The sequence below is a fragment of the Triticum urartu genome, chromosome 4A (genome assembly GCF_056163025.1).
Source record: "Triticum urartu cultivar PI428250 chromosome 4A, HENAU_Tu73, whole genome shotgun sequence".
In the NCBI taxonomy this organism is placed as follows: Eukaryota; Viridiplantae; Streptophyta; class Magnoliopsida; order Poales; family Poaceae; genus Triticum; species Triticum urartu.
In genome coordinates, this window is record NC_141876.1 from 516,708,735 (window position 1) to 516,718,365 (window position 9,631).

Genomic DNA, 9,631 nt, shown 5'->3' on the forward strand with positions numbered 1-9,631 from the left:
TAGAGGTGAAAGTTGTGGCTATGGACATGGAAATGGCGGCGACTATGGTTGATGGAGATGAAGATGATGATGACTGGTTGTTCTACGCTTCCCCCCGGCTTCTTTATTATCCATTTGGCATCGGCCCCTTTAGAAAGTTTGTTCAGATGGAGGCGGAATCTCGGTTCTCACTGGTGCACGTCGGTGCTAAACAAACGGTTTCTAACCCCTTTCCGCGACGTCATTTGGAACCGTCGCCAAGTGAGTGCGTGCGATAGGGTGTCCTTCCCACACGATTCAGAAACCGTCGGGGATAGGCCCTCCTGGGACCCAGGCGGGGGCCGTGTGCGATCGGGCGAGGCATCGAAACCCAATCACTTCCGTAGGTATGTACATCCCATACGATAATCTGAGACAATCATTTCCGTAGGTATGTACATCCCACACGGTAATCCGAGAAAATCATTTCCGTAGGTATGTACATCCCACACGGTAATCTGAGAAAATCATTTCCGTAGGTATGTACATCTCACACGGTAATTCGAGAAAATCATTTCCGTAGGTATGTACATCCCACACGGTGAATCCCAGTAAAACATTTCCATTCGTATGTATATCACACACAGTCAATCCAAGGAATACGTTTCCGTTCTTATGTACATCCCACACAGTCAATCTAGGGAAAACGTTTCCGTTCGCATGTACATCTCACGCAGTTTTATGTGTAGGCTCATGTCTGAAAGGTGTAACTATCACACACGGTCTTTCTTGGTTAACTGTTTGCTTTTATCAACTATATCACACATGATTTGATGAAGAAAACTGTGTGGCATTGGGCTATCCATCGCAAGCGCTTTTACTGCTAGAACCGTTTGCAAAGATCCATAACACATTTAGCAGGTTTATTAGTTTACAATTAATAATTTCAGTATTATGCAAATTCACATTTCATATCGAACAGTTGCTTCCCAATTTCATATCAGGCACATAAATATATTATAACATCACAGTACGGTAGCTACATGGAAACAACACAGCACAACATATAGCTAATTCAACTTCATAAGAACAATATATTCATTTCCCTAATCGAGATCATCCAGGCTCGTTTTATCCACCTCTGCTTTCAGTTCAGTAAGAACCCGTTTTGCACGGGCCAACTAGGAAAGTGCCTCCTCCTTCGCCAACACCATCTTAGCAAATTCTGATTTAAAAAATCTGAGCTCATTCTCCACCTTTAACTTTTTATCCCGCATCTTGAAATATGCTTCAGTGTTGACAAGACTTTCTCTAAGCCTACGTGTGTTCTCTTCCTCATACATGCTCCAGAGCTTCGTTAGGCACATCTTCAAAGACTGTGGCCACTCTTGATCAACCCACTCCAAGTAAGAACACTTCTGTTCATCCTATAATATTTAAAACTTGATCAATAACAATTGTAGGAAAATGGGTTTATAGCAACATAGAAAATCACGAACGCTTATTTTGAAAAACTGAAGAAACATGTTAATTATGACATATCTTCTCAAAAAGATCAATGTGCAAATGAAATAATTGGTATTGAGACAACAACCAAATTCTGGAACATCAGAAGCTATAATTAACTACAACGATGCTACAAGTTCTTACTCATGTACAATAAATAACAAATTGAACATTTTATGAGGAAGGTAAATATAACTGCAATAGCATAGCGACAGTGTTTGGATGACAGCAAATTGATACTAATAGGTGTGTACATGCATAAATTTAGTAATATAGAACTAATAGCACTAAGGCCATCCACTATGTATGCCAAAGCTGGGGTAAAGACAACTGTTCCTACATCTCGCACCGGTGCCCTGCACTGGCGAGCCGATGTAGCGAAAAAAAACAGGGACCCGGACTCCGGAGCACGTAGTTGCTCCGATGCCCAGTTCCTTCGTGCCATAAAGATTTAGTATTTTACTGCTTGGCTGCTCAGATGTGTGGACCAAAGTTGGCTGCAAAAACTGCTGAAGCGGTGCCAAATAATTTTCTAATGGCACCGCTGATGAGATGGCAACAATTTAAGATACTAGGTACAAACTGTGACACTGTCTTAAAATGCATTTGGTTGAAGGTGTGGTATGAATGGGTTGGGACCGTGAAGTGTCTGAATCACATCTAACAAATGATTTGTAACAACGAAAGAGGGTCTAACCTTCTTTGCACATGCCAGAAACTTCCTCCCACTGTCCACAGAATCAAACGCAACTAGCTCCACGCATGGAGATTGATGGTGACAATGAGCAGATAGATCTTCAGCCACCCCGCTCCATTCGTTGCCACTGATGGTCTTAGGGAGCTACAAGAGGAACAAACGACACAAATCGACCTCTGGGTAAAAATACTTCATTCCAAGTCATAGCCCGAGAGAGAGAGAGAAAGAGAAGAGAGGCATACCCGGGTGGTGAAGGAGTAGTCGCCGGAGGAGGAACCGCTGGGGATGTCTTTGAAGAAGACCATGGCGACCCCGGCGGTAGGATGCGAGACGACGAGAGTGAGGAAGCGACTATAGCTTAGTAAGGAAGGAAGGAAGGAAGGAGGAAACAGGGGAAATGTTACTTGTGGTCGGGGAGAAAAGGGGTGGGGAAGGGGGGCGGGGGTAGATATTTTGGCGGTAGGCCAAAATTTTGGAAATGAGGGAAACTTTGCGCACGGTGTCGCCGAACCATTCACTTTGAACGATTGTGTGCATTGCAAACGATTCTTCTGCTTTACGCGCATGGGATGAGTTTGATAATTCAAATTTTAGTGGAAATTTCCTCGGATACGTCATTGCATAATTTAATATCGCTTGCTAATTTGGGCACACAAAAGAGCGTACAGCAGACAGACCACGATTACTAAATCGAGCAATTTTAGTAATTACACAGAGCCAGTTGACCTAAACATTGCTCTAACAAAAGACCAGCATTAAAAACAAAGCCTAAGTACACATAATTAAAAATACGCCGCCGCGCCGCCTATGCATCGCCGGTGTGAGATGAGACGTCGATGACTTGTCCTGGCGACATGCCGCCGTTGGTGGACTCCGTGTCCCCCCTACTGAAGTCGACCGAGTCCTCGTCCTCGGCGCCGCCCTCAAGGTTTTGGTACTCGTAGTAGTGGCTGCGCCAGAGCTCGCGTTGGTACTCCACCGCTGATTCCTCGACGGAAAGAATCTTCTCTACCTCGACCTTGGCCACACGCAACTCCTCCTCCCAGCGCTCCTCGATCTCCGCCGCCTCCTGCATCTCCAGCTCCCGCTCGGCGACCTCATGAGGAAGCATGTGCTCCATGGCCACCGCCGCCTTTTCAGACGTGGGTTGTATGCTGGAGTTCGAGGTGGCCTGAAATATCTTGGCGTGTGCATCCTTGATCTTGCCGTGGATGGCCTCGACCCGGGCCAAGGCGACATCAGTGACACGGACGGTAGCTCGAGCGCTCTCGGTGTTTGCAGCCGCCGTCGCAGCAGCAGCTGCCCTGTCGGCTGCCACAGATGCCCTCTCAGCGGAAGCGGTCGCACTCAATGCGGATGCGGCGGCACTCTTGGCGTAGGCGGCGGCGCTCAGGGGGGGGGGACGCGGCCATCGTACGGGCCTTCACGAAGCATTTCCACGGCGTCATCTTTGCAAGAAGGGGGTGCAGGAATGGGGATCGGGATTCGTGGATTCAGAGGTTGCCGGCACTAGAGCTGACGAGCCGGCGAAGCTTAAGGAGGGAGACTTAAATAGACCCAAATATTTTTATCGCAAATAGTTTCTAGAAAACAACTGTGTGTGATGTTGTAGATATTTTTTATTAGTTGTGAAAGACGAATCTGGAATAAAGTGCCAACGAATGGTGTTTTAAATGAACGAGAAATTTTGTAGTACTAATACAACTGTCATGTCAAATTTTGGAAAATTTCAGGGGTCATTTGACCTTCTAAAACATTTAAGTGATTTTCTAGCCATTTAATGTCCGCAATTGAAATTTGAACTACATGTACATGCAACAGCTAACCATAATGGTTTGAAAACTCATATTTCGTGTACTTGTGTGCGATTTAATTCCATGTGCAGTAAATTGGAATTTTCAAACATATTGGTCTAACGGCTATGACACAATTAAGCATGAAGTGACATGGCATTTTAATTCCAAAAAATAAAAAAAACCAGAAACACATGAAACCTTGGTTGATATTATGTCATGCCACCAAGATGATGTGGTAAAAGAAATGGCATGTTTGACCAAAATTTGGACACACACCCCTCACAAACCGGAGCAACTCACTAGAAGGCTCATGGTTCCGAAAGGGAACAATGCATGTTTGATGACGAACGGGAGATAGCTTCCTCTTATGGCCTTCAAGTTTTTTCTACGTCTAACATGCACTACTACAATTCTAATGTGAAATTTTTAAAAATTCTAGGGGTCATTTGACCTTTTAAAGACATTTTAGTGATTTTCTAGCCATTTAATGACCGTAATTCCAATTTGAACTACATCTACATGCAACGCTAACCAAAACGGTTTGAAAAATCATATTTGTGTACTTGTGTGCGAGTTAATTCCATGTGCAGTAAACTAGAAGGAATTTTCAAACATATTTGTATCACGACATGGACACATATGCATGAATACGTATGCATAGGAGTGGCATGGCATTTTAATTCCAAAAAAATCAGGAACACATGAAACCTTGGTTGATGTAATGTCATGCCACCAAGATGATGTGGTAAAGAAATTGGCATGTTTGATGAAAGTTTGGACACCCCCCCCTCATAAACCGGAGCAACTCGCTAGAAGGTTCGTGGTTCCTAGAGGGAACAATGCATGTTTGATGACGAACGGGAGATAGCTTCCTCTTACGGCCTTCCAATTTTTTTCTACGTCTAACGTGCACTACTACAACTGTAATGTGAAATTTTGGAAAATTCTAGGAGTCATTTGACCTTTTAAAGACATTTAAGTGATTTTCTAACCATTTAATGGTCATAATTCAAATTTGAACTACATCTACATGCAATGCCTAACCAAAACAGTTTGAAAAATCATATATGTGTACTTGTGTGTGAGTTAATTTCATGTGCAGTAAATTAGAAAGAATTTTCAAACATATTGGTCTCACGACATGGACACATGCATACGTATGCATGGAGTGACATGACATTTTAATTCAAAAAAATAGAAAAAATTATCAGAAACACATGAAACCTTGGTTGATGTAATGTCATGCCACCAAGATGATGTGGTAAAGAAATTGACATGTTTGACGAACGTTTGGACACAAACCCCTCACAAACTGGAGCAACTCGCTAGAAGGTTCGTGGTTCTGAGAAGGAAACAATGCATGTTTGATGACGAACGGGAGATAGCTTCCTCTTACGGCCTTCAAATTTTCTCCTACGTTTAACATGCACTAATACAACTGTCATGTGAAAATTTGGTAAGTTTCAGGGGTCATTTGACCTTTTAAAGACATTTAAGTGATTTTCCAACCATTTAATGACCGTAATTCAAATTTGAACTACATCTACATGCAACGCCTAACCATAACGGTTTGAAAAATCATATTTTTGTGTACTTGTGCGCGAGTTAATTCCATGTGCAGTAAATTAGAAGGAATTTTCAAACATATTGGTGTCAACGCATGGGCACATGCATGGAGTGCATGCCATGGCATTTTAATTCCAAAAAATTAAAAAATGATCAGAAAAACATAACACCTTGCTTGATTTAATGTCATCCACCAAGATGATGTGGTAAAGAAATTGGCATGTTTGACAAAAGTTTGGACACACACCCCTCACAAACTGGAGCAACTTGCTAGAAGGTTCGTGGTTCCGAGAGGGCACAATGCATGTTTGATGACGAACGGGAGATAGCTTCCTCTTACGGCCTTCAATTTTTTTCTACATTTAACGTGAACTACTACAACTGTAATGTGAAATTTTGGAAAATTCTAGGGGTCATTTGACCTTTTAAAGATATTTAAGTGATTTTCTAACCATTTAATGACCGTAATTCAAATTTTAACTACGTCAACATGCAATGCCTAACCATAACGGTTTGAAAAATCATATTTGTGTACTTGTGTGCGAGTTAATTCCATGTGCAATAAATTAGAAGGAATTTTCAAACATATTGGTCTCACGACATGGACACATGCATACGTATGCATGGAGTGACATAGCATTTTAATTCAAAAAAATAGAAAAATGATCAAAAACACATGAAACCTTGGTTGATGTAATGACATGCCACCAAGATGATGTGGTAAAGAAATTGGCATGTCTGAGGAACGTTTGGACACACGCCCCTCATAAATTTGAGCAACTCGCTAGAAGGTACGTGGTTCCAAGAGGGAACAATGCATGTTTGATGACGAACGGGAGATAGCTTCCTCTTACGGCCTTCAATTTTTTTCCTACGTTTAACGTGCAACTGTCATGTGAAAATTTGGTAAATTTCAGGGGTCATTTGACCTTCTAAAGACATTTAAGTGATTTTCTAACAATTTAATGACCATAATTTCAAATTTGAACTACATCTAGATGCAACGCGTAACCAAAACGGTTTGAAAAATCATATTTTTGTGTACTTGTGTGTGAATTAATTCCATGTGCAGTCAATTATATTGAAATTTATTGGTGTCAAGGCATGGGCACATGCATAGAGTGCATGCCATGGCATTTTAATTCCAAATAATTTAAAAATGATCAGAAAAACATGAAACCTTGCTTGAGTTAAAGTCATGCCACCAAGATGATGTGGTAAAAAAATTGGCCTGTTTGACGAAAGTTTGGACACACCCCTCACAAATTGGAGCAACTCACTAGAAGGTTCGTGGTTCCGAGAGGGAACAATGCATGTTTGCTGACGGACGGGAGATAGCTTCCTCTTACGACCTTCAAATTTTTTCCTATGTTTAACATGCACTGGTACAACTGTCATGTGAAAATTTAGAAATTTCCAGGCGTTATTTAATCTTTTAAAGACATTTAAGTGATTTTCTAACCATTTAATGACCGTAATTCAAATTTATACTACATCTACATGCAACGCCTAACCAAAACGGTTTGAAAAATCATATTTTTGTGTACTTATGTGCGAGTTAAAAAATCATCAGACGATGTAAATATCTAGTGTTCAAAAAAGAAAATGTAAAGATCTGGCAAGACAACCACCCCACACGATTGGCAGTCTATCTCGCGGCTCGAGGTTTGGTAGGTGAATGGCGGGATCATTAATCAAACATGGTTCTGCATTGGAAACCATCAGCTATTATGTTCACACATGGATTTTGGCTATTATGTTCATAGACGGATTTTGCTGCGGGAATCGTGTGTAATTCAAACTACAATACTCATAAATTCCAGCGACCGGCGTTTGTACTGTCCCCGCCGATCTATATTCTGGCCGCCAATAAATACTACCTTGCTTACGTCGTCCCGCCTGCATTCTCATCTACATCCTCCCCTCGCTCACCATCTCTCTCTCTCTCAAATCTCTGCCATGGCGCCGCTGGTCTGCCCACGCGCCGACGAGGAGTCGCCGCCCCCCGAGGACGCTCACTTGATTAGCAGCACGAGGACCCCTACGCGCCGCCTGGCGAGGTTGCGTCGGAGCCCCCAACTTTGGATTGGTTTTGGGGCCAGTACAATCTTTGTCTGTGGAAGTCGCTGCCGCCGGTTGAGAAAGCCAGGCAAGTGGCGTTCAAGAAGGAGATGGCGGAGGAGGAAGCCAGCTACCTGGCGGCCTGTGAAGCCCGTTGTCGGTGTCAAAACCGGCGGATCTCGGGTAGGGGGTCCCGAACTGTGCGTCTAGGATCGATGGTAACAGGAGGCAAGGGCCACGATGTTTTACCCAGGTTCGGGCCCTCGTGATGGAGGTAAAACCCTACGTCCTGCTTGATTTATTCTTGATGATATGGGTATTACAAGAGTTGATCTACCACGAGATCGTAGAGGCTAAAACCCTAGAAGCTAGCCTATGGTATGATTGTTGTATATTTCTATCGACTAGCCTGGCCTCGGTTTATATAATGCACCAGAGGTCTAGGATAACAAGAGTCCTAGACGAATACGCCGGTGGGGAGGAGTCCTTGTCTTAATCGCCAAGTCTTGTGGAATCTTAATTGTATGCGGTAGCTGTCCGAACTGGCCCATGAGTATACGGCCATGGGGGTCCTCGTCCCAATCTAACAGATCGGGAGATGACGTGGTGAGTACCCCCTTGTCCAGGACACCGTAAGTAGCCCCCTGAACCGGTCTTCAAGTTAGGGACGCTCCTCGATTCTTCTGAACTGTTCTTCATCTTCGGTTGACGGTCTTGAAAACTGGTTCAACAAATCTTCTCATCTTCGATCTTGAGGATCGCCGAAATGCATTCGGCAAGTTTACACGTCGGGTATCCGAGGAGGCCCTTTAAGTTCCCGGCCTTTATCAATGCCTTGTTATTTTTATGCCACACCTCGGGTTTGAAGTTGTTCCCGGGGGGCAGTGTCCTCTTGCGTCCGAGCTCTAACGCCGGACTGCATTCGAGGTATCTTTTGCGACCGAGCACCAATGCCGAACCGCTTCCGAGCTCCAACGCCGGACTATGTCCAAGCTCCAACGCCGGACTGTATCCGAGCTCCAACGCCGGACTATATCCGAGGTGTCATATCACCTTGGTTCAAAAAAGTTGAAGGAGTTTAGCCGAGCTTAATGCCGGAAATGCCCTCTATGGAGCCAGCCACTAGCGCCCGAGCTTTATGCCGGATTGTGGGCCGATTTTTTGTCAATATTTTTTATTATTGCAATTTATTCTCTGCCGAGATATATGGCCAGTAGCCCTCAAGGTGTGTATCGGTTTAAAACCCGAGATGCACCTAAAGGATGACGTAAGACCGCTGATCCCAGTAGCTGCTGAGACTCAAGTTGATTTGTAAAATCGGCCTGAGGATCAAGTCCTAGCTCGGCAGGATACTTCGGGACACAAAAAGCGGCGTGCTCAGTCCTCGAGACTCAGGTTGGGTGCGGCCGACCAACCTGAGGATGAAAATCTCCTCGGAAACTGTATTGCACTTAAAATTTTCTGCATTGGATAGGCAATGCAGTAGCCCCCGAGACACTGGTCGGGTGGCAACATCAAATCAGGGGATCGATGTGCCCCTTTAATATTTGTAAATAATAAGCCTGAAGCCCAGTAGCCCCCGAGCCTTAATGCGGGCACGGGTGGCCGAATTAAGGATCGATATCCATAGTAAAATTACAAATTATGTGTAATGACTCTATGTATCCAAGTACTTTACGTCATTAATGCTCGGATCCGCATTGTACAAAACTTTATTGACCGACCATCGGCTTCCACCTCCTCGGCCATTAGCCGAGGAGTGTTTGTCCTACTTTATAAAGCCTTTATGAGGGCAAAGATTTACGACAAACAAGGCAATCTGGCCATACGGTTTTATAAACAAAGGTATGCAGAGAGATATGTTATATTACTATTTAACAGAAGAAATGTCTTCCAAAGAAAATAGTCCCGCTATCGGTTCCTTTCTTTGGGTTGTCATGCTAAGCATGATCATGAAACCTCAGCTCTAATGTAAGAGCAAAATATCGAGGATTTAGTTTGGGAGGCCAGTTAATAGCCCCGGTAGTGTTCGGCGACAGTCGAGGTC